General features: G+C 38.5%; 1 protein-coding gene across 3 annotated transcripts in view; it reads left to right on the top strand.

The window, feature by feature from the left end:
• TMEM108 (transmembrane protein 108) overlaps nt 1-24,488 on the top strand; it is a 359,338-nt gene that overhangs the window by 85,432 nt on the left and 249,418 nt on the right. Inside the window, exon 1 of one of the 3 annotated variants that reach the window (XM_011958208.1) lies at nt 5,007-5,331. The exons of the other annotated variants lie outside the window; for them this stretch is intronic. The gene's annotated coding sequence lies outside the window, so the exon portion shown is untranslated. Of the gene's footprint in view, nt 1-5,006; nt 5,332-24,488 lie in introns of those variants that run through there. 3 annotated transcript variants of the gene reach the window in all.

The following is a 24,488-nucleotide window of genomic DNA, read 5'->3' as shown; positions in this document are numbered from 1 at the left end:
CTTGAGAGGAAGGGCCATTTTCAAATGCCTTACTTGCATCTATTTGCATCTTAACTATCTACTGATTATGAGTGATTCTAGTCATTAAAGTAGTCCTAGGAGGATTTCTTCTTGGTGATGTTTTATTAGCATTTAATTTGAACTCTAATAAAACTCCATTTTTAAAAACTCACCCATAATTCAATATTGTCACACATCTTCCTTCTATCGGTATAAATTTGTTGTAAGGCATTATTGTAATTAATTACATGCTCCCAAATCCCTTGCATATCATCTGGTACAATTACATCCTTTTGAAAAATATTTTCCATTTTCCTTTAGTTTCTTAAGATTAAAGTGTCCTGACACATAAATGGCATCACTAAGGCTTGGACTTAGAGAAGAGCTGCCTGTAAGAAACCAACTGGGAAGGAATGTAATTAGTTATTTCCACTATGACTAGATTCCAGCCCAAGATAGAGGCCAACTTCTACAAACTTTAGATTTCTGTAATTGCATAAACTAGACTTTATTCATAAAACAACTTCTGTACCATGCTTCAGATATAGTGAATACTAAGTATTTAATGAATTAAGGTATGAGTGCACGTCTTTTGGGTTTTCCTTTGTCTTTCATGTAGACACCTTTTAATATCAAGCAGTCTGTATTATAATAGGAACTCTGCAAGAAGATAGTATTGAAAGTGGTGTGTTCAACCCATCCATCCACTCATTTTTCAAATATTTTGAGGGACACTTATGGACCAACCAGACCTAGAGGTCAGAGGAAGTCTCTGCCTCTATACATTTCACATTTAGTGTTCAAGCCACTTAATCTTTAAAACTGAGATTGATACATTCTACAGTCTTTGCCTCTTACTATACTTTGAGTTGCTGTGTGCCGAGTTCACATCCTTTCCCAGTCATCCTCCTATGGTTATTGCTTTATGCCTAACTAGACCACTAGTTACAACAAAGCAGATGCTCTGGGCATAACTCATCCCTCTTTATGTTTTGTCTAATTTTTCACTTTGTTGTACTTCTGTCACATTTTGAATATCTGCGGTACTAGGAATCTACACTTCTAAGTAAATAAAGTAGCTTTGTACCAAAGGTAACAGCTAATATTTTTATTATTTATGTTACATATACATGTTACATTTTATTATTTATATTACATATGTTTAGCATATGTTAGCTGTTAGAAGAGTGCCTGGCATAGAGCTCTTAGAAGAGTGCCTAGCATAGATAGAGCAAACGATAAAAAGCATGGATGCATGTATCTAAGAGCATCTATGAAATGAGTGTTTTTATTATTCCCATTTTACAGGTAAGAAAACGGAGTCACACAAGGATATATTTGTGTAACACAATTTCAAAAAGGCAAACTCTTGCTCTTGTTAATGGTAAGGCCTTTTTGGCATTCCATATTTGTGAACTATACTGATATATGATCTCATTTGATCTATACATCCCTCCCCATTTGCTCACATGGAAGAAGTGAGACAGATGAAGGTGAGTCTCTGCTTTCAGCAGCTCTGCAGGTTAAGGACTGTACAAGCACTTGAACCCAGGACTTATGAATCCTGGTCTTGGCCTCTTCCCTCAGAAACAAGCTGCCTTTCTTTTGCTGGTCTGGCCAGTAGATCTGTACTAAAGATGCGGACCTCTCAAGCTGAATGGGAGATTTGGAATCGTGGGGACCTGAAACAGTTAATCGAGGAGTGTTATAATAGAACATGCTTCATAGCCAGTCCATGTAGTCTAGGATCTAGAGTATTCCAAATAAACACCAACTCCTAATTTATTTTTTGCTCCTGTGTTGAATTTATATCTAGAATATGCTCTTGACATCTCTAGAGCAAAAAGTCAGGTCTGTCACAAAAGAATCAGTACTAATTGGGAAATAAATCACAGTTTGCTATAGCTAAAAGGGAAAAACTCCCACAAATTTATCTGTCATTTTGATTTGTTCTTTCATTCTTTTAGTACATTTTCAGGGTCTCAAAGAAGCTCATCTATCTGTGAAGGTGCTCATGGAAGCATCTTGTTTTACATATGATGAAAATGGAGAGAGCACTTCTTTTGACAGGAAACTTCACTTCTTGTTACTGAAAACCCTCACAACAGTCATTATGTCTGGCTTTCAGAGATTTCCTGGAGTTAGGAGAACAATAGACAGTTAAAATGGCAATGTCAACAGCATTCTGGGGTTTTATAATGAGTACCAAGGGAAATTTTTTCTCTTGAGTTTGTAAGAAAAAAGTAGGAGGAATATTTGGGAAGCTGGGGATAATGTGGAAATGAAGGGCAATGCTCTATTTTTTTAATGGAGGGTTCTTTCTAACCTTTGTAAGCTGAAAAAGTTTTATACCATGGTTTCCATGTTCTTGTTATTGAGTTGCCAGTGAAGAAGAGAAGTTTCTCTTCGGTTGTTCCTCTCTGTAGGTCAGATCAGCCCCTGAAAAGACACACTTGCAGCTTTCTGTACTTTTCTTTGATTAAACATCAATTAGAATTTTTGGATCCAGTTTTTTAATTCTTGTTATATATGTACAGTGCTGCTGGGGCTTATGGTTTCTAATTTAGCAGCAGGAGTTACTTCTCTTTTCACTCTACCTCCAAAAAAAAGAGATGACTCAAGCATTAGGAATACATTTTTTGGCTTATTGTATAATTCAATGTGTATTTGGATTTGTACAATTTTTAATTTTAATTTACGTAGCCCTAATGTGATTTCTAATTTTTAATTAAGTTTTTGAGGCACTAATGTCTAACACATTAAAAGTGTAAACTTCATAAACAATTTATGGGACTTGCTGTTTTCATTTCTGTAGTTTCTTGCTTTCTGCTAGCTGTGGATGGTTTTAAAGACCCCTGTATTAGTTATGCAGGGATACCTGCATGGTAAAAATAACCTGCTATCTTTATTTTTTTTTTTGAAAATCTAATAATACAAAGGCAATTATGAATTGTTAACATGTTTTTAAAATACGAGTTTTTAAAATATGAACATTCCTTGTTTTAAAAATTGGTCAACATTTTAAGATGCTATACGGTGGAAATAAAAGTCTTCCTTCCTATTGTTTCAGTCCTAAATATCATTCCTTAAAGGTAACCACTGTTAAGTCTCTGCACATTCTACCAGAAATGACCTAATGTTCTGTTTGTATACAATCACACATACACATATACATAAATACCTAAACACATATAACACACATCTATGCTTATATGTGTATGTATGGATACATATATGGATTCTGTTGTGGATAGGTTAGTGATAGATCTTAGACATCTGTTCACATCAGTATGTATAAATCCATTTCATTTTTAATGGCTATATTGTATTCCATTGCATCCATTCCATTCCATATTCCATTCCATTATATTGTATTCCATTGCATCAGTTTGCCATAATTTAGCTTGCCTACTGTTTATCAACATTTAGATGTTTCCAGTTTTATCTTGTTGCAAACAATGCTGCAATAAACATTCTTGTGTATATCTTTTTGCATTTTTGTCAATATATTTGTAGGATACAAAACCAGGGAATTACTGGTAAAAGAGGGTGTCCATTTTTAGCATCACTAAATATTGGCAAATTGTCCTCCAAAATGGCTGCCCTAATTTATACTTCCATCAACAGTGTAGAAGAATGTTGTGTTTCTCCACACCCTTGTCAACACTGAATATGACAAAAATTTTAGTTTGTAAATATAATCAGTGAAAATAGTATCTTATTTTAATTGACATTCTATTGCTGCTGTATTTAAGGTTCATTTCAGCAAATGCTTACTGAGCACTTACTGTGTGTCATCACTGAAATAGGAAATGGCAATAAAAAATTGTCCTTGTTCTTGAACGGCCATGGAAGTGAATAAGAAGCATCTTTTTGGAAGAAATTCAAAGGCTGCAAAGATAGAAAAGTGGGTCTTTTGCATCCTACCAGCAGGAAATAGTTGTCTAATAAAAGATAGTGTCCATCCATGTCAACTTTCAGGTCTGTTGCTGGCCTAAATTGGCAACTCTCTGCTTCTGCAACAGTGGCCCTGCTTTCATTTTGGAAGACAGTTGGCTGCAGGTAGGAGTAGAAATGCCTATCTAGTAGCTTTAGTTTTTTTCCAGGACCTGACTTGATTATCTCACTGGTTGTTTTTGGGAGAAAGCACCCGCTGTTGGCTTCTGTTCTGAAAGGACACAAGGCAAGCATGGAATCCATCAGCAGAGCAAGCCAAGAGCTCAATAAACTGTTTATTCATTGTTCATATACGCTTCTCCACCTATATGGATTATCAGAAGAAGTATTTCATCTTAGGGTACCCAGATTAGATTATAGACACTTCAAATATTTCTTTAGAATTCACTGAGGGGAAAAAATATGGAAAGCAGCATCAGTCATTTGGGACCGTGATACCAAAATAACCTAAATGAAAAAACTACAATCTGTAAGTTAAAATATCTGGTTTCCAGCCTGTTAAATAAAAACCAGAAGGGTTGAAGTACGTGGCAAAATGGGATAAACCTGGTTTTCTGAGTGGAGGCAGCTATTGATAATTTTACTTTTCTTATAGCTGAAGGTGAAGGAGATTTGAGGTTCTCTGAGAATTAAAATTCCTCTGGAGTTAGCCCAGGGTGGGACCCTGAGAGCTGTCTACTCGTGCCATTGCCTCAAGCCTGTGGACATTTTTTCCTCCTGGGGCAAGAAGAGGCTCCAGTTTGCCCAACTGCTGTGTGTGTTCCAAGCCAGTGTCCAATGAGGCTGACTTGGCAGCTGCCCTTTCCACGGCCAGCCAGCCAGCCAGCCAGCCAGCCAGCCCCTGAGTGTGTTTTAAAAGATAAGCGACAAAAAGCCAACCGCTTTTAGAGGGACTGGAACAGGCTAGTAGTTGCTAGGCAAGTTAAAGTAATTCAGTGTCCTTGCCAAACGTCTGCCAGGCAAATAGGGAACTTTCAGGGAAGGGGAGTGAGATGGTGGTGTGTGTTGGTTGCCATAGGAATGTTTCCCTGATTGGAACAAGACCACAGAGTGGGGAGAGCAAGACGGCAGCATCTACGGTTCTTTCTGCTTGGGAATGGGAACCCAGAGTGGGCAGTAGAGCGGAGGCAAGCCATGCAGAGACAGGAGCAGATGAGAGCCTAGATGCCATGTGAAGCTAAACATGTGGGGAAAAGAAAGAGCAGATTAACTCAGGAAAATTATGTGGGGAGCTCTTATGCTACTCTGAAGATCTGAGACTTGGAGATTTACAATCCCGAATTAACTCAGGGAGAATTCCAACTAGACTCTGAAATGAATTAGATGGAGATTTAAAATAGGGCAATTTAGTGGGAAAAGATACTTAATTTGAAGGTAGGTATTTTGTATTTATGTAAATATTATGTCAGAGTATGTCTTTATTTTAGCTCTTAAAGGTAGTAATTAAATATTTGTTCATGAATTACAGTGCTATATTTATCAAGTTCTGATTTATAGGGGAAAAAAGCACAGTTGATCAAATTGTGTGAAACCTTGGACCTTGAAGAGTCCCTCTGATGTGGGCTAACTGCCGCATTAACAAGCACCCTGTGCATCTGGTGGCAGCTTCCAGAATGACAGCTGAGGGTCTGAATGGAAAAAGTGACTTTTAGCAAACGTTGAACCTTGAATGTGCTATTTAACCTCTCTGATTAATTGATTATCGAGCTCCGAAAATGAGAAGTGATGTAGCTATCCCCTATCTCATTTAAATGGTGTGAGCATGGATGTGTTCTCATTTGAATACAATTTTGGGGGTGGATGGGGGTGGTATCAGATTATAGGGTACATGCTATGATAACGACAGGCTTAATTATCAGTCAGTCAATATGGTTTAGAACAAAGGTTTTCTTTTAGATCACAATCTTAAGGAACCTTTCTTTAACGGATAAAGTTTTACTTGTGCATATGAAGTATATATATAAATTTATCATTTGCCGTATATTTGATTCATGTTCAGAGGGTATTTAAAATAGTATCTTCTTCAGAATGTATATGTTGGTATTATATATTGCTGTTTCTTTCCTTTTTATGTGGTTTCTTTTTGTGGTCATGTAAAAGAAGACTAAAGGGATTTGATATTTAGTGTCAAATATTTGAATTATAGTCACTATTTTGTTTCAGGGCTGTTTCCCTCTATCAGTTCCTTTGATCTGGAACTCCAATGTCGTTTTTACTTTACAATTGACCACATGCTGGCTGACTGACATCAATTAAATAATCTGAGGCAAATTTTAAAACCAAATGTCTAATTTTAATTTACTGAAAGAGTATAATCTAATAAGAAAGACTATCCTTGGGCTCTTCACATGGTGAACCCTGGTGTGATTTTGACAAAGAAGCCCAAGAATGTACTACTACAATCTTTTCTAAAAAAAAGAAAAAAAAAAGTGGTGTTCTGGCCGGGCACAGTGGCTCATGCCTGTAATCACAGCACTTTGGGAGGCCAAGGCAGGCGGATCATGAGATCAGGAGTTCAAGACCAGCCGGGCCAATATGGTGAAACCTCGTTCCTACTAAAAAAATACAAAAATTAGCCGGGTGTGGTGGCACGCGCCTGTAGTCCCAGCTACTTGGGAGGCTGAGGCAGGAGAATCACTTGAACTTGGGAGGCGGAGGTTGCAGTGAGCCGAGATAGTGCCACTGCACTCCAGCCTGGGTGACAGAGTGAGACTTTGTCTCAAAAAAAAAACCAAAAACACAAAAAAAGGGGTCTTATCTAGACCTTCCAGAATCTAGAGTAGCATTGTCCAGTGAAAATGTAATATAAACCTCAAGTATGAGCTTTATATGTAATTTTAAATTTTCTAGTAGCCACATTAAAAATAAAAGGAAATATGCAATTAATTTTAATAATATATTTTTGTGTTGCTTAATATATTCAAGATATTATTTCAACATGTACAGTTGTCCCTTGGTATCCATGAAGGACTGGTTCCAGGACTCCCCACAGATACTGAAATCTGTGGATGCCCAAGTCCCTTATATAAAATGAAGTATTTTTATATAACCCGTACACACCCTCCCATGTATTTTAAATCATCTTTAGATTACTTAAAATACTTAATACAATGTAAATGCTATGTAAATAATTGTGCTGTATTATCTGTATTTTTTGTTGTATTTTTTATTTATTTAAAAGTATTCTTACTGGGTAGTTGGTTGCATATGTAGAACCATGGATATGGAGGATTAACTGTAATTAATATAACTATTAATGAGATATTTTGCATTTTTAAAATACAAAGTCTTGAAAGTCCTATTGAGATGTGCTGTAAGCATATTTTACACTTACAGCATATCTCAATTGGGACACTAAAATTTCATGGATGATACTCGATCTGTACTTAGATTAAAACTTACAGTAGAAAAAGTAGATTCACATACCCAAGTCATTCCAAACATGCATATCAGTTGTTTTGTCCAGTAAATGAATCAGTGTCCATTTCTAAATTTAAGTTTAACTTTAATTAAAATTAAATAAAATTTAAAATAAAATTCAGTTTCTTATTCACGCTAGCCACGTTTTAAGTACTCAGTAACCACCTGTGGAGTGGCTGCCATGTTGGACAGCACAGAAAGGACTGCTTTCTCTAGCCTTTTCCTTCACTCCCACATGTCTCAGATTGGAAGACCTGTGTGAGAACTCTGATGGGAAGAGAATCTCATTTTGTAAGTGTGGAACCAAAAGAGTTGATGTTCTTAAAAGGATGTTTCCATTCAGGCTATATTAGAACCTGCCTGGCAAGGAGTTATCTGTCTGGTAGACCACACTATCTCCACCCTTGTTCCTAAATACACCCCTCATTGTCTCCCCAACAGATAAAGTCATGCCAACCTTGACAGTCTGCCTCCCTCAGGCTCCCCTTGTCCTCTACTCCAGGCTGGCTCATTTCCATTACGTCAGTGTATTTCCTGGTTATAGGCCCCCTTTATCTTTCTCATTGTTTCAATTTCCACATTTGGCCTTAATTTCTATGATACCTTGGTGCAGCATTCAAATGTTGAAATTCCAGTTTAGTTCTTAATTAAGATCATGTATATCAAGATCAATGTTGTTGATTTATGTTAATTTGAATAAGAAACATTTCCTTTGCCCCTTGCTCCAGATTTCTAGAGTGGTTGGGCTGAGAAACTTTACTTCCTGTTCACCTAGATAGGTATCTTGCTTTGGGCAAATCAGGATTCTTGAATATAATCACTCTGTGGTGAAGCAGACCTGTGAACCTTAAAGAACTTATCTGTTCCCTAGAGAGGAAGAATTAAGAAATATCAGGTGGATGGATAAAGACTTAGCCTTGTCAGAAGTTTTGCCCTACACCTTGCTTGGGTCTGAAACTTGGTTGGCACATAGTATAACAGTAACTCTATCACTCATAGGTTAAAGAGCACAGAAGTCTGTCATTTTCTGTTGGGTACCTGGCACTTGCAAGGGACATCACTGATAAAATTCATCCTGCTCTGTTTTGAATATATCAAGTGAAAAGCACTTACATTGCTTTTTCAGGTCTGGAGAATGATGACCTAGGAATGGGCCCTTGTTCAAGACAGTTGCAAGTCCTCCCTTAGCAAGAAAGTTAGCTTGGAAATTAGGAAATAAATATTTGACCTGTCAAATCATTTTAAATTAACGTGAATAGAAATGCATATTGTGCTCCTTCCTCATTACCATCAGAATCAAGTCATTTTAGAGACAGCTAAGGCTTTGTGGAAAGAGGATCTTTATTGTCTGTAAACCTTGGATGCCAGTCCCAAGTCTATTGGCTGCAAGGCCTGTGACATCAAGAAAGCCACTGAATTGTTCTTGGCCTCACTTCTCACCTGTCAAGTGAGAACATTACACTAGATGATCTTAAGTCCTTTTGGTCATCCCATAGTTTGATCATCTACTCTAATCCCATGGTTTCTTGGGTGAAGAAACAAAGGCCTGCAAAGTTACTTCCTAAGATCCCACAGCAAGTGTGAGGCACATGCTCTGTCTACTTCAGGAAGCTTCGTTGTTCACTTAGAGGTTAAGCTTGAACCAAATAAAAATACCCGGAGGGATAGCTGATTCTCTGTTCTTCTCATAATGTCATTTTGTCTGCTCATATATTGAGGTTGTTAGCCAAACATCTAAAATCCATAGGTTACCTGTTAATTTTTTGCCTCCTTAATATAGTCGGCCAGTAATTCAGGTCAGATACCCCTCCGGCATAAAGTCCCCAGTGACCTCCTATTTAAAACAAAACAGGCTGGGCACAGTGGCTCACGCTTGTAATTCCAGCACTTCGGGAGGCTGAGGTGGGTGGGTCACTTGAGGCCAGGAGTTCGAGAACAGCCTGGCCAACATGGTGAAATCCCGTCTCTACCAAAAATACAAAAATTAATTGGGTGTGCTGTTGTGCACCTGTAATCCCAGCTATTCAGGAGGCTGAGGCACAAAAATCGCTTTAATCTAGGAGACAGGGGCTTCAGTGAGCTGAGATCACACCAGTGCACTCCAGCCTGGGTGACACAGCAAAACTCCGCAACCCCTCCACCAAAAAAAAAAAAAAACAACGAAATACTAAATTAGTTCTTTGCTGGTGAAAATGCATGGTAACAAAAGAAAAAGCAGTAGCTGGGATGCAGAGTTAAATTTGCTCAAATATTTTCCGTTAAAACAATGACTACAATAAACAAACAAACCCAGAGAGGGCCCCAGTAGCTGCTCTGGTTGGAGGCCCACTTTTAAGTGTTGGAGCATCACTCATGGGCAGGAAGCAGAGCCTGAATTTCTTGGGAAGGCTTCTTTTACCTGGAGCAAACCCTGGGACTTTCATTCTCCTTTAGCCTGTCATTCAATGAAAAAGGTCAAGAGTGCCAAGGAAAGGAAACTTGTTGATTGTCTATTATATACCAGGCATGTTAAGTATTTTATATATAGTGGCTCATTTAATTCTGTAGCCACCCTGTCAATAGATAGGTATTATTTCCATTTTACAGATCAATAAAAGTTGTGTAGCTTGTCTAGGGTTACACAGTAAGTGATCAGGGATTTTATTTAGCTCTAAAATCTGATTACTTTCTACTAATAGCCAATAGCAGATAATATGTAGAGCCCAGTGATTTCATTTTGGTTCGCCTGAATTTGAGGACACCTGATGTCACTCTGTCGGCACCAACATAAATTACAGCCTAAAATGAAAGGTAGATACAGTAATTGAGTGCAGCGGCTGTTAACCTGCATCAGAGATCTTTTGAAGACATTAAAAGCAAAAATAAAAGGATTTTTTTTCAAATAATATATTTGCATAGATATCCACTAATCGGCATTGTTGGCAAGTGGCAAAAGGTATGTGAATCCTAAGTCAAATTTAACTTTCAGAAGGGGTGCTTGCGCTTTTTGGGTAAAACACAGTGCCATCATTTTGGTTTTTAAGAAATCCTGCTGTTTGGGCTTTTGGTTCTGTCTTTTATCCTTTGGGTAAATGAGCGGATGATATTTGCATTCAGTGTCCCTCCTGTTCCAGTTAATTGGTGCTGCATAACAAACCACTCCAAAACTTAATGTCAGCAACAACCATGTGAATTTGACTCATGAATCTGCAATCTGGCGGGGGCTCAGCAGGGACAGCTCATCTCTGCTCCACTCACATCAGCTGGGTTGGCCTAGAGGCTGGGTGCTGGAATCATCTGAAGCTAGCTCACTTACGTGTCTGGAGCCTAGCTGGGAAGACATAACAGCTGGGATCCTCAGGCATCTCTGTTTGTGGTCTCTCCAGCATGATAGCTTCAGGGTAGACAGACTTCTGTACCAGTTCACTGCTCAGCACATGACCCAAGAGAAAGAAAAGCAGGAACCTTTCATGATCTACCTTAGGAAATCAGACAGCATCACTCCACTGTGTTCTATTAAACTGAAGCAGTTACAAAGGCCACTTAAGTTCCATGGGAGTAGAAATAGATTCCATCTCTTGATAGGGAAGTGAAAAGTTTCTCAAGGAGTCTTGCAGTGGCCACTATTGGAAGATACAGACTGATCTACACAGATATATGATACTGCAGGTAATGTGCTGGTGTCCAAACCATATGCATCTCTGGGCCTTTGTCTCCTGACCAAGGAAGTATATTGGCATTAAAATGGAATATAATCTATCCATTATAATTTAACCGACATAATTTATACTTTTCAAGAAAATCATCTGAAAATTTATGACTATCTACTATTAAAAAGAAATTACTTGTGGAACACCAATGGATTAGGCTAATGAGGTAGATAGTTGAGTCCCTAAATTTTTCATCATTTTTGAGCTGGTATCTGTTTAGTGTTCCTGAACTGTCATCAGATTTCTGCTTTTCTACCTTGTGTGCAGAGGTAAACAGCTGAATATTTATGTAAACAGCTTTGTGTAGAAACTTTTCCATTTAAAACTAAAAAGGGAAAGCAATTGCACTTAAGATTGAATGTTTCCTGAACGGGTTGTTTCAGCATTTTACAGCAGCTGCTGCCTTCTCTTATGAAGATGAAATTATTATTCAAGACACATTTCGCAAAGTTTACAAAATTAGTACAAGCACACCTTATTTTATTATGTTTCACTTTATTGTGTTTTGCAATTTTTGTAAATTGAAGGTTTGTGGCAACCCTGCATTGAGCTAGTCTATCAACACCATATTTCCAACAGCATGTGTTTGATTCATGTCTCTGTGTCACATTTTGGTAATAAAATATTTCAAACTTTTAAATTTTATTATATCTAGTATGGTGATCAGTGATCTTTGATGTTACTACTGTAATTGTTTTGGGGCACCATGAACCATGCCCATATAAGACAGCAAATTGATAAATGTTATGTGTGTTCTGACTATGCCACCAACCAACTGTTCTACTTCTATCCCTCTCATTGGGCTTCCCTATTCCCTGAGACACAACAATATTAAATTCGACCAATTAATAACCCTAAAATGGCCTCTTAAGTGTTGGAAGGCTTGTTGAAAGCCTACAGGCCAAAACAAAAGCTAGGCCTCTTGCATCAGCTAGACAAGTTAGGAATGCAAAGCAGAAGTTCTTGAAGGAAATTAAAAGTGCTACTCCAGTTAACACATGAATGATAAGAAAACAAAATAGGCTTACTGCTGATAGGGAGAAAGTTTTAGTGGTCCAGATATATATATATAGAGAGTGAGAATTTATAGAAGATAGACAGACAGATAGATAATATATTGAGAGAAGATTAAATCAGTCACAACATTCCCTTAAGCCAAAGCCTAATCCAGAGTAAGGTACTAACTCTTTTCAACTCTCTGAAGGCTGAGAAAGGCAGAGAAGCTGCAGAAGAAAAATGGAAAGCTAGCAGAAGTTGGTTCATTAGGTAAGAGGAAAGAAACCATCTCCATAACATAAAAGTACCAAGTGAAGCAGCAAGTGCTCATGGAGAAGCTGCAGCAAGTTATCCAGAAGATCTAGCTAAGATCATTAATGAAGATGGCTACACTAAACAACAAATTTTCAGTGTAGATGAAACAGGCTTCTGTTGAAAGAAGATGCCATTTAGGGCTTTCATAGCTAGAGAAAAGAGGTCAATGTTTGGCTTCAGTGCTTCACAGGGCAGGGTGACTCCCTTGTTAGGGGCTAATACAACTGATGACTTTAAGTTGAAGCCAATACTCATGCACCATTCTAAAAGTTCTAAGGCCTTTAGGAATGATGGTAAACTATTATTGCTTGTGCTTTATAAATGGAACAACATAGCCTGGATGACAGCACATCTGTTTATAGCATGGTTTACTGAATGTCTTAACCCCACTGTGGAGACTCACTACTCAGAAAAAGAAGATTCCTTTCAAAATATTATTGCTCATTGACAATACAAATGGTCACCCGAGAGCTCTGAGGGGGATGTACAAGGAGATTCTTGTTGTTTTCATGTCTGCTAATGCAGCATTCATTCTGTAGCTCTTGGACCAAGGAATAATTTCAACTTTTAAGTCTTATTATTTAAGAAATTCATTTCATAAGGCTGTAATTGCCATACATAGTGATTATTCTGATGGATCTGAGCAAAGTAAATTGAAATCCTTCTGGAAAGGATTCAGCATTCTAGATGCCATTAAGAACATTCATGATTTATGGGAAGAGGTCAAAATATCAACATTAACAGGAGATTGTAAGAAGATTCCAATCTTCATAGATGACTTGGAACGGTTTAAGACTTCAGTGGAGGAAGTCACTGTGGATGTAGTGGAAATAGCAGGAAAACTGGAATTAAAAGTAGAGACTGAAAATATGACTGAATTTCTGCAATCTCATGATAAAACTTGAAGGAATGAAGAGTTGCTGCTTATGGATAAGCAAAGAAACTGGTTTCTTGAGATGGAATCTACGTTGGTGAAGGTGCTGTGAACATTGTTGAAATGACAACAAAGGATTTAAAATATTGCATAAACTTAGTTGATGCAGCAGCAGCAGCAGGGTTTGAGAGTATTGACTCCACTTTTGAAAAAATTTCTGTGGGTAAAATGCTATCAAATAGCATCACATGCTACAGAGAAATCTTTTATGAAAGGAAGAATCAATCAATGTGGCAGAGTTCATTGTTTTAAGAAATTGCCACAGCTACCCCAAACTTCAGCCACCACCCTGAGCGGTCATCAACATCGAGGATCCTCTAGCAGCAAAAAGGTTACAACTCACTGAAGGCTCAGATGATCATTATCATTTTTAGCAATAAATTGTATTTAATTAAGGTATGTAGTGTTTTAGACATGTTATTGCACACTTAATAGACTACAGTAGTGTAAACATAACTTTTATAGGTACTGGGGAACCAGAAAATCTGTTTGACTCGCTTTATTGTGATACTCACTTTGTTGTGGTAGTGTAAAACTGGACCTGCAACATCCCTGTGGTATGCCTATAAGGAGATCATATGCCGTTTATCTTTCTGTGCCTGGCCTGTTCACTTAACATAATGCCCTCCATGTTCATGTTCATCCATGTTGTCACAAGTGGCAGAGTTTTCTTTTTTAAGGCTGAATACTATTCCCTTATATATATACAGTATAGATTATACGTATATATGTATAAAATCTAACTCACATTTTATTTGTGCATTCAAGTTACCTTTTAAAAATATATTTCTAATATTGCATTGTAAGTGAATGTTGGTATACCAGTCCTTTGCAGTTTATTGAGGTTTTCTTTATAGCTTAGTCAGTTTTCAGAGTTAATATTTCACTATTTATTGTATTCAATATTCTATATGTGTTCTATACATCTAAAAGTTAATTATGCTATTTAAATATTTTTATCTTTACTGACTTTTTTTATCTGCTGAAGCTATCAATTACTAGGAGAGTTGTATTGCAGTTTGTCCCTCTGGTGATGGATTTGTTTATTTCTCTTAATTCCATATGTGACATAATAAGAAATATATATTTAGTCACTGCCCTCAGTTTCTGACACAGAGCTCCTAAAATGCTTGTAATTTCCTGAGTAATAGGGGTGCTTATCAGTGTTATTTCTTTCCCCCATCTCTTCTTGCTGTCTCTTGTTTCTTTTTAATTATTATTATTTTTATGATAAAAGATTTTTTTATTTCAACAGCTTTAGGAGTACAAGTGGTATTTTTGGCTGTATGGATGAGTTGTAGAGTGGTGAAGTCTGGATTTAGTGTAACTGTCACCTGAATAGTGTGCATTGTACTCAGCAGGTATTTTTTCATCCCTCAGCCCCGTCCCAACCTCCCCGCTTCTGAGTCTCTAGTATCCATTATACCACTCTGCCTTTGTGTACCCATCTTGCTGTCTTTTGAATTGATAAGTCTTTCTTCCCCACTCCAAGTCCCCTCTACCTGTTCAGAGGTTGTTTGCTCTATGTCTATCTACTTCCTTAGTAGCTGCTCCTGCTATTTTAACAGGCATCCTTAAAAAAAAAAAAAAAAAAAAAATTCTCTATTTGAATATGTTACCACTCATGCTCCAAAATTTGAAGACATATCTCTCTGGCTTTTCTATTTTTCCTCCACAAATTACACATGTTTCTTATAGTTTGAAACAATGTTTTCCTTTTCCCATCTATTTATCAATATCTTCTCTCATTGTTTCTTCCATTTCGAGGTTTTCATCTGCTATCATTTTTTTTTTCCTTTCTGCAGTACGTACTTTAGAATTTCCTTTGGGTCTTTCTCTCTTCTAATAGCAAACTCCATAGTGTCATCAGTGATATAGAGATAAGTAAGGCTCACTCCCATACAATATGTAATTGCAATGTAAACTAAGTACAAAATTAGAGGTTAGGACAAAGTGTTGAGAGCACAGAGAATGGAGACTAACTCTAGAAAGTGAGAAGGGCATCTCAGGAACAGTAAGTGTATACGGAATTGTGGAAGGCTATGAGTATATTCATGGAACATTCATCAGCTCAGTGGGCTGGAGCTTAGGCACGGGTTGGTGCCAGATGGAGCTAGAGAGGTGAATTAGCTAGATGGTGGTCTGTGAAGAGCCTTAAATGCCAAATTGAATGCAACAGGGAATTGGGAGAGGCTTTAGGCTGGGGCATGATTAGATGCATTATTTAGAGGTAAACTGTGTGACTGCATGGAGAGCCATGAGCTGCAATAGTCACCTGAGAGGAAGCTGAGTAACTAAAGCAAGGCAAAGCAAGGATAATGAAGAGAAGAAAAGAAATTTTAAAAGATATTCATGACGTAAAATCTTAACAGATTCAAAGCAGAGAGCACTGGAGGATATACTCCAGGGACTCTAATTTAGAGGACCAGCAAGCTTGAAAGCACAGGAAGGAGTGCTCATGTTTGGGAGTGGAGGGAGGGTGGCATTAGAGAGAATGAGTTTAGTGTGTAGCATAAAACATTTTATGTGTCTTCAGGACAAATGGTGTGTTGGTTTTAGAAGAATTAATATTTGAGATATTGGGGGGATATCTATGTGCTGAGAACTCTGCAACGTTTTCTGATTATATTTGACTGTTGTGGTCATTACTATTTTTCTTTTACTTTCTGAATTGGAATACACATCTGGGTTTCAGGATGCAAAGGGTCTATTTTCATCAATAAAGTGTAATTAAATAATAGTTGGAGTTCAGGTACATTTTAAGTCAGAAACTTGAAATGTAGTCCTGCCGTCACTGTGTTTTGCAAAATTATTGCTTCTAAGCACTGATTGCTCTTGACTGGTAGGACCTCTTGTTTTGGATCTGTTTTTTATCTTAGCACTGTTTTCAGACTGATAAATGTGACCCAGATTGTCTAAGAGCATCTGTCAAGACAGGAGAGAAGGAAGACAGAGCAAGAGAAGAGGGGAGGGGAAAACATACTTCATTAAATTAAAAAAGTATTTGCAGGGCTTATGCCTCCTACCTGCTGTTTTTAGCTAGCAAGATCAGATTCTCCCCTGGAGATTGCCTCCTGGCCTATAAGCCCAGACTAGGGCTTTCTTTTTGATGCATGAGTCATCACAGTATTTCAGTGACTTATTATTCACTCACATGTAATAACTGCAGTGGGCACTACTGAGAATTGAGGGGAGCTTCTTCCCACCAGGGTGTGAAGTAGTTTTGACAGCAGGTGTGGTGTGTCAGTCTGAAACCTGAACGGGGCATCACCTTTTACCTGGTGCCATCACAGAGTGCTCCAGATTTGGGTAGGAAGAGGATCCCATCACATCCAGGCGTCTCTTGACAGAGGAAAGGGAGCTGGTCAGGGAGTTTTGAAAACAAAAAATGGACTCTAAAATCTTTTATTTGGAGAGCTGTGCTCTGGCAGCATCCTGATCTGAAATAATTCCTAGCCTTTTATGTGGTTGGTGGTGGCTGATCCATGGAATCCTGCTGTGTCGCTCAGCTGCTGTTAAAATATTGGATCAAAGAAATGACTCAGGAGGAAAAGTGTCAAGTAAAAGTTAATCATTTGATCCTTGCTGAAAGATAGAATTTGAGTTGTTAAATTGCAGAATTAGTCCTGGAGTTTTTGTTGTTGTTGTTGTTGTTGTTAGAAATTAGTTATGATAAGAAGTTGTGTTCCTACATCTGCATAGAGACAGTGTTTATCACTAGCACCTGTCTCTGGTTGGCATCAGTAAGGCAGAAAGTGAGAAGTGGTGACATGTGAACATGTGAACAATGCTAGGCATTGTACCTAAATTATCTCATTTAATCTATTGTGCAATAAAGGAAACTCAGAGATGCTCAGAGACTAAAGATACCATCCGAGGTCACTGAGCAGCCACATGGCAACTACAGTTCAAACCCAGTGTAATTGTTGGCAAAATCTGTACCTCACTGCCGTCAGTCATCTTTCAGTATTTTTTAAAATTTGAAAGACCAGATGTGGTTTCCATGATGAATTAGTTTCATCCAGGTGTTTTCCCTTGATAGAAACGCCATCCTTTCACACCTGCCCCAGATTCCCAGCCTTCTATTCCCAGATGCTATCTTCAAGTAACAAAGGAAGGAAAACATCTGAAGGGGCTCGCTCCACAGTGCAGCAGCCAGTCCTACTTCATTCTTTGCTTTGAACTGTTTCTTGACTGCTCGTTAGACCATTTGTCAGATATGTTTTTAAACTATTACAGTTTCTGGCTGTCCTTGTCACAAAGATAGATTACACAAGGTTCTGAGCAGCAAAGATGTCAGCTGTACAAATACAAGGATTTGGTCCTTGTTTTTTCTAGTGGTTTAAAATTGACTAAAGGTCTAGGATGGGCCAAATGTCAAGCTATCAGGAAAGGCAGGAACATATAATGGTTGTCTTGGGAGCAGGTTTCCTTGGTGCCCACCCAAAGTGGCTTCCTGCGTTCTACAAAGCTTAGGGGAAAACAGCATTTAATTTACATGGAGTGTTCGTTGTCTCCAAGAAAACTTAAAATCACTTGCTTGAACAAGCAGAATTTACAATAAGAGGGCTTGAGAACATAAATTTTGTTATGGAAACAAGTTGTGTTGTACAGATGAAAATGTTAATAGTTTTGGACGGCTATTGGAACTGGAGCTTGTATCTATGTATGGTTGTTTTCCCTGGGACTTGTAGATACCCAACCAAAAGAGTAGAGTATTTTTAGCCAGGTTGTTACCCACAAAGAAAATAAAATGAAGCTCTAGAACTAGGAATCTGGAGTTGAGAAAAAGAGAAACAGAAAGTGAGAGGATCGGTTACAAGCAATGACCATTTACAGAACAGGTGTGACTCATTCTCTAAAGTAGAGTTTATCACCTTACCCCACAAGGAATGACTTTCTGGAGAACCCATATTCATCTCTTCCTTTATAAGACTTCACAAGAGAAAAAGGAATAAAAAGGAAGACAGACTATCAAGCTTGTCCAACCCAGGGCCTGTGGGCTGCATGCAGCAGCCCAGGAGAGCTTTGAATGTGGCCCAACACAAATCCATACACTTTCTTAAAACATTATGAGATTTTTTGTATGTGATTTTTTTTTTCTAAGCTCATCAGCTATTGTTAGCATATTTTATGTAGGGCCCAAGATAATTCGTCGTATTCCCTGTGGCCCAGGGAAGTCAAAAGATGGACATCCCGGCCACAGACTGAAGAAGTTTATGTATATTTGTATATTCGGATAAGTTCTAACTTACCTGACCAATTCTTGTTTGTTAATTTTATGCCACCTTTTTGTAGTTAAGTGGATTTTGGCATAGCTGTAGGGGTCATTTGTACTAACCTCTGTTGATTTTCTTTGTTTTTTTTTTTCTTTTTTTTTCACTTTAAGTTCTGGGGTACATGTGTATCATGTGCAGGTTTGTTACATAGGTATACATGTGCTGTGGTGGTTTGCTGCACCCATCAACCCATCATCTACATTAGGGATTTCTCCTAATGCTATCCCTCCCCTAGCCCCCCACCCCTCAACAGGCCCCGGTGTGTGATGTTCCCCTCCCTGTATCCAAGTGTTCTCGTTGTTCAGCTCCTACTTACAAGTGAGAACATGCAGTGTTTGGTTTTCTGTTCTTGTGTTAGTTTGCTGAGAATGATGGTTTCCAGCTTCATGTCCCTGCAAAGGACATGAACTCATCCTTTTTAATGGCTGCATACTATTCCATGGTATGTATGTGCCACATTTTCTTTATCCAGTCTATCATTGATGGGCATTTGGGTTGGTCCCAAGTCTTTGCTATTGTGAATAGTGCAGCAGTAAACATACTGTGTGCATGTGTCTTTATAGTAGAATAATTTATAATCCTTTGGGTATATACCCAGTAATGGGATTGCTGGGTCAATCTGTCCATCTGAGAAAGGGCTAATATCCAGAATCTACAAAGAACTTAAACAAATTTACAAGAAAACAAAAACTTCTGTTGATTTTCTACTAACTTTTTAGAAACTCACGTTCTTAAAATGTTCAGAGGTCCTGTGTTTCTCATCTGTGTAATAAAGGAGGTGATATAGATGACCCATAGTGTATGATTTGTGACTCCAGAAAATAGTTAGAAGTGAATTCAGTTATCACTTAATGTAGTAGACACCCAATGACTAGGGGAAAATCAGCCAAGGACAGGTAGTTCTCTAGAGCCCTGTCTGGTCTTTCCTGTGCACACACAGCTTTAAGCATTTGCACAGCCTTGTTTACCTTTAGAGATAAGGGGATCTTTAAAAGGTTGTCTTTAGTTGTTTCCTTCCCTGGATTTTCTTATTATATTTCTGACTGCTCTGCCATTTTGTGTTTGCTTGTTCCAACCAGTATCCAAACCTAGTCTAGCCTTGATATTAGGCTGTCCTGATTGTTTGCCACTGTGACATCTCTTATTTCTGATAGTACCATGGGCACTGTTTTCCATGTCCTGTTCCAAATATAGTCAGCCCCCTCCTGCAGGGCAGTGGAGCTGCCAGCCCACATAGTCTTCCTCATCTGCTGAGGCCGGGGTAGGACTGTCCGGTAATGGAGCTAAGGTGTGAGGGGGAAGAGGATAGGAGCAGTCCTTGGCACAGATACCACTGTTGTTACTAAGATTCAGTAGGTTTTCTTGATAAATCCTTTTCAATTTGTTATATGCCATTGGTCAGTTTTTAGAATCTTAATTTGGTTGTTTTTGACAACTGTACCCAGTTTTATCATTGCCCTTTGGGGAAAAAGATTTACCGAGCTCCTCACTCAGCCATTCCAGAAATCCCACCCCTTCTTCATATATTTATAAGTTTTCTTTAAAACTTATTTACAATTCTGACTTCAGATTAGCGCATGGACATTATAGTTGTAAACATCTTGAGTCTCTTCAGTTATCTCCTACAAGTACTGCAGGTGCAGTTTACCATGACTTGACCCTAAACCATACTGATTTAATGAACACAGTTAGCTATATATATTCCGCGATGATCTGTCGGTAATTTGAAAGATCATATCAGCAGACATTATCCTGAATGGTAGAGTTGTGAAGAATTGTGTCCTGTGAATTTTGCAATTCGGAGGACAGATTGATTAGAAAGAAGATATTCTGCTGGATAATTTTGTACTTCAACAAATCTGGCAAATGTATAAAATCTTTTTTTGAGAAAAAGTCTAGGCAGGATACAGTTGTGGTAAAGAGTCTTTCAAAAGCATCCTCACAAAACAGAAATTAAGTACCAAATTGGTTGCCGTGATCTCAAAGTAGTCATTTATTCCCTTCTATTTTCTGTACTCCATAAGAAGTCTTAAGCCTTAATCACATTTGAGTAATAGAAACATATCACAGTACCAGAAGACAGAAAATTAAAGTGAAGTCTGGCTCTAAGAATGGGATAGAAACTAGTCACAATTCTAATCAAAAGTTATTTTATTTTCTAATTTTTAATAATTATATATTGTGATTTAAAAAATTTTAAAATATGTGCACATGCCGCTCTCCTTGAAATTTTGTGTGTGCCAATCATGGGCTCCATTTCAGCAGTGAAATTGCTGTGCCTGCCACAGTAGACTGGGGGAGAGGTGCTGACTATAGGGGTTCACTCCAAAAGGATCCAGCCTACCAAATCATAGTAATGTTGCTCATATCTTTTGTGAATCTAAATTATTTAAAATAAAGGTTAAAATCATACCATTTAAGGGGTAAAGTTAATATACAGGAGATCCTTGAGGCCAAATAGTCTCAGCCTCTTTTGGGCACAGATCTCTGTAATGGTTAGGTTGTTTCCAGAGCTGTGGTGCCAGCAGGGCCATTGTGGTTGAAGCAGGCCCACAGCTGATGCCTTGGATACTGAGAGCAAGACTTATCTCCAGGTCAGTGAAGCTTGCTGAGAGCCAGAGTTAAAAGATGAGGGCCTGAACTATAGGGCTGTACTAGAACTCATTTGGGAATCTAAACCTAAACCTCATTCCCAGGGATGAGGCAACTGTGGCAGGATTGGCAAAAGAAAACTGCAAGGAGGTAGGCAGGTGGGTGTGCAGGTGTCCACTTTAGTTATCTTGGATATACCTGGGCAAGAGTAGCAAAAGTAACCTCAGACCCTACCTGTCCATGGGATGGGCTGTATTAATATTCAGATAAGTAAGGTGGGATGAGCCTGCTAGTAAAAGGCTTTCAGAGCATGCAACTGGATGAGGTGTAAGCCAGGGACTGACCTGTGTGGTCTACCCTGTGCCAAGGATATGTCATTGTCATATTCATAATGAGAATTGAACAATCCCTGCTGCTGGCACAAATACCACAAGGCCCAAACAATATAAAGGCAAAATATCCCCTTTTATTTTCATCGTTATCATTATTGCTGTTAATAAAAAGAAAGGATTTTGGGCTAATGGGCATGACCCTGGAATGGAAGTTGAAACTTAGTGCTTGACCCATTAAGACATTACAGAAAAAAAATCATATAATTGGAATGAATCTCATTTTCCCACTGTCCTTGGTATTATTGGACAGGATTTCTCAACCCTAATACAATGAACATTTTGGACCAGATAATCCTTTGTTATGGGGAAAGGAGAGGCAGGCTGTCCTGTGTGTTCAATGTTTGGGAACATCTCTAGTCTTAACCCACCAGATCTCAGTAGCACTCCCCTTCCCCATCATGACAACCAAAAATGTCTCCAGACATTGTCATATATTTTCTGGGGGGCAAAATTGTCCCCAGTTAAGAACCACCGCTGAAAAGATACAAAAGAAGCCTGTGTAAGATATGGCTTTGTCCTTAAGGAATTCACAAACCTATGAGGTGAACACACCTAATATAATCCATATACATGGATAATGTGGTAAAAGTTAAATTTGGAACAGTGAATTTTTCAACTTACACATAAAAAGAGTTAAAAGCAGAATATGAGACTAGCTACTCTCAGGAAGGGTGCTGAGGAGCCAGGGATAGAAACAGCATTTGAGGATGAACAGCATTCAACATATTTAGAGGAGATAAGGAGGGCAGCTCAGCTAGAGGAACAAGAGCAAGTATGTTTGTCAAGGTCCATGAGAACATTCTCTGCTCAGGGTGGACGTGTGTGCTGGGAAGCAGAGGCAGGAGGCTGCACCAGGCTGCTGCTGTCCTGGAGCACAGTTCCACACTCCACATGCCCCTGTTCCCTAAAACATCACATGCCAGGCATAAAGTTAGGCCTTACAGGTATTGGTGATTCTACTTTTCTCCTCTCCCCATGTGATTAAGTGTGATAGTAAAATACCTGCTAATACTTTAACTCACAATCTGTGCCCCCTCATTAGGGATTCTGCTTGATAAGGTTGTTAGTGTAGTATAATTATAACTAACACTTATTAAGTTCTCACTATGTTCCAAGCAGTGTTCTAAATGCTTTACATGTCTTAATTATTTTCCCAACAGCCCTCGTTGTAGTATGTTGTCATTTTCTCAGTTTTTAGAATGAGGAAACTGAGGTGTGAAGAGGTTATACCTTGAATATGCCCAAGATTATGCACCTAATAAGTGGCATAAACAGCATTTGAATCCAGATGATCTGGCTCCAGTGTACTTTTAACCCATATAATGCCCCCTCTCTATCCACGCTGATAAAATTGTGTATGTGACATAGATAGCAAAAAAACTACATAGAAAAAAGAAACAAGTGTATGGTGCTGAAGGAATTACTGGTTCATACCCACAGCTCTGGCCTCTGAAAAATCCAAAACTGTCCTTGAGGCATGGGCTTATCTTCAGGGAGTTTACATTCCAGGGGTGAATTGAAAAGAAGCTCTGGGTTTGGAATTAATATCACATAAATTACTTGGATATATTCAGTATTAGGAATATTGCTGTACCTAATCTGAATCTTTTAAAATGGGAATGCTTGGATCTGTCTTATTTCCAGATTTCATAGATCAATGTATTCAATTCATACTCCCCAGGATATTAAAGTATAGTGCATTCATCTGGAGCTATTTAAAAAAGAAAAAAAAAAGAGTGCCTTATGTTTATATAGGTCATTTTCAATTGCATCATTTAATTTTATCCTCATAACAGCTCCAGAAGCAAAACTGCTTATGAGGCATAAGAGTTTACATTAATCTTTTCATTCCTTTACCTTTTATTATTGCCTTGTATGGCGAAAAGATAGCATAGTTCTGTTTTACAGATGAGGAAACAGAGGTACAGAGAGATGAAGCCAATTACCCAAGAAGGCAGAAACAGATTTAGGTGTGTAATTCTCCTAAGCCCCCCGGGTAGATCCTAAATCTGCTGCACTGAAATGGGCTGCAGGGGAGGCCAGACAGCCAATATGATTTCTTCCTACACAAAGACTCCATGCTCAGCCTTGACCAGTCTTGTGTCTTGCCAGCCCCAGCACATGCCCTTCTCTGCCTTCACTCATACTACTTCCCTGACCTGCATTGCTTCCTCTCTTCTCTGATCCTCTAAGTTATGAACATTCTACAAGGGAAAGGAAGGCTCACTTTTTTTAATTTTTTTTTTTTTTTTTTGCTTTAAGTTCTGGGGTACATGTGCAGAATGTGCAGATTTGTTACATAGGTATACACATGCCATGGTGGTTTGCTGCACCCATCAACCCGTCATCTACGTTAGGTATTTCTCCTAATGCTTTCTCTCCCCTAGCTCCCCACACCCTGACAGGCCCCAGTGTGTGATGTTCCCCTCCCTGTGTCCATGTGTTCTCACTGTTCAACTTCCACTTATGAGTAAGAACATGCAGTGTTTGATTTTCTGATTTTCTGTTGCTGTGTTAGTTTGCTGAGAATGATGGTTTCCAGCTTCATCCATGTCCCTGCAAAGGACATGAACTCATCCTTTTTAATGGCTGCATAATATTCCATGGTGTATATGTGCCACATTTTCTTTATCCAGTCTATCATTGATGGGTATTTGGGTTGGTTCCAAGTCTTTGCTGTTGTGAATAGTGCCACAATAAACATACGTGTGCATGTGTCTTTATAGTGGAATGATTTATAATCCTTTGGGTATGTACCCATTAATGGGATTACTGGGTCAAGTAGTATTTCTAGTTCTAGATCCTTGAGGAACTGCCATACTGTCTTCCACAATGGTTGAACTAATTTACACTCCTACCAACAGTGTAAAAGTGTTCCTGTTTCTCCACATCCTCTCCAGCATCTGTTGTTTCC

Source organism: Colobus angolensis, unplaced genomic scaffold (genome assembly GCF_000951035.1).
Source record: "Colobus angolensis palliatus isolate OR3802 unplaced genomic scaffold, Cang.pa_1.0 Scaffold46, whole genome shotgun sequence".
In the NCBI taxonomy this organism is placed as follows: Eukaryota; Metazoa; Chordata; class Mammalia; order Primates; family Cercopithecidae; genus Colobus; species Colobus angolensis.
Note: the sequence above shows the minus strand (reverse complement) of the source record. Positions and strands in the feature narration are given on the sequence as shown.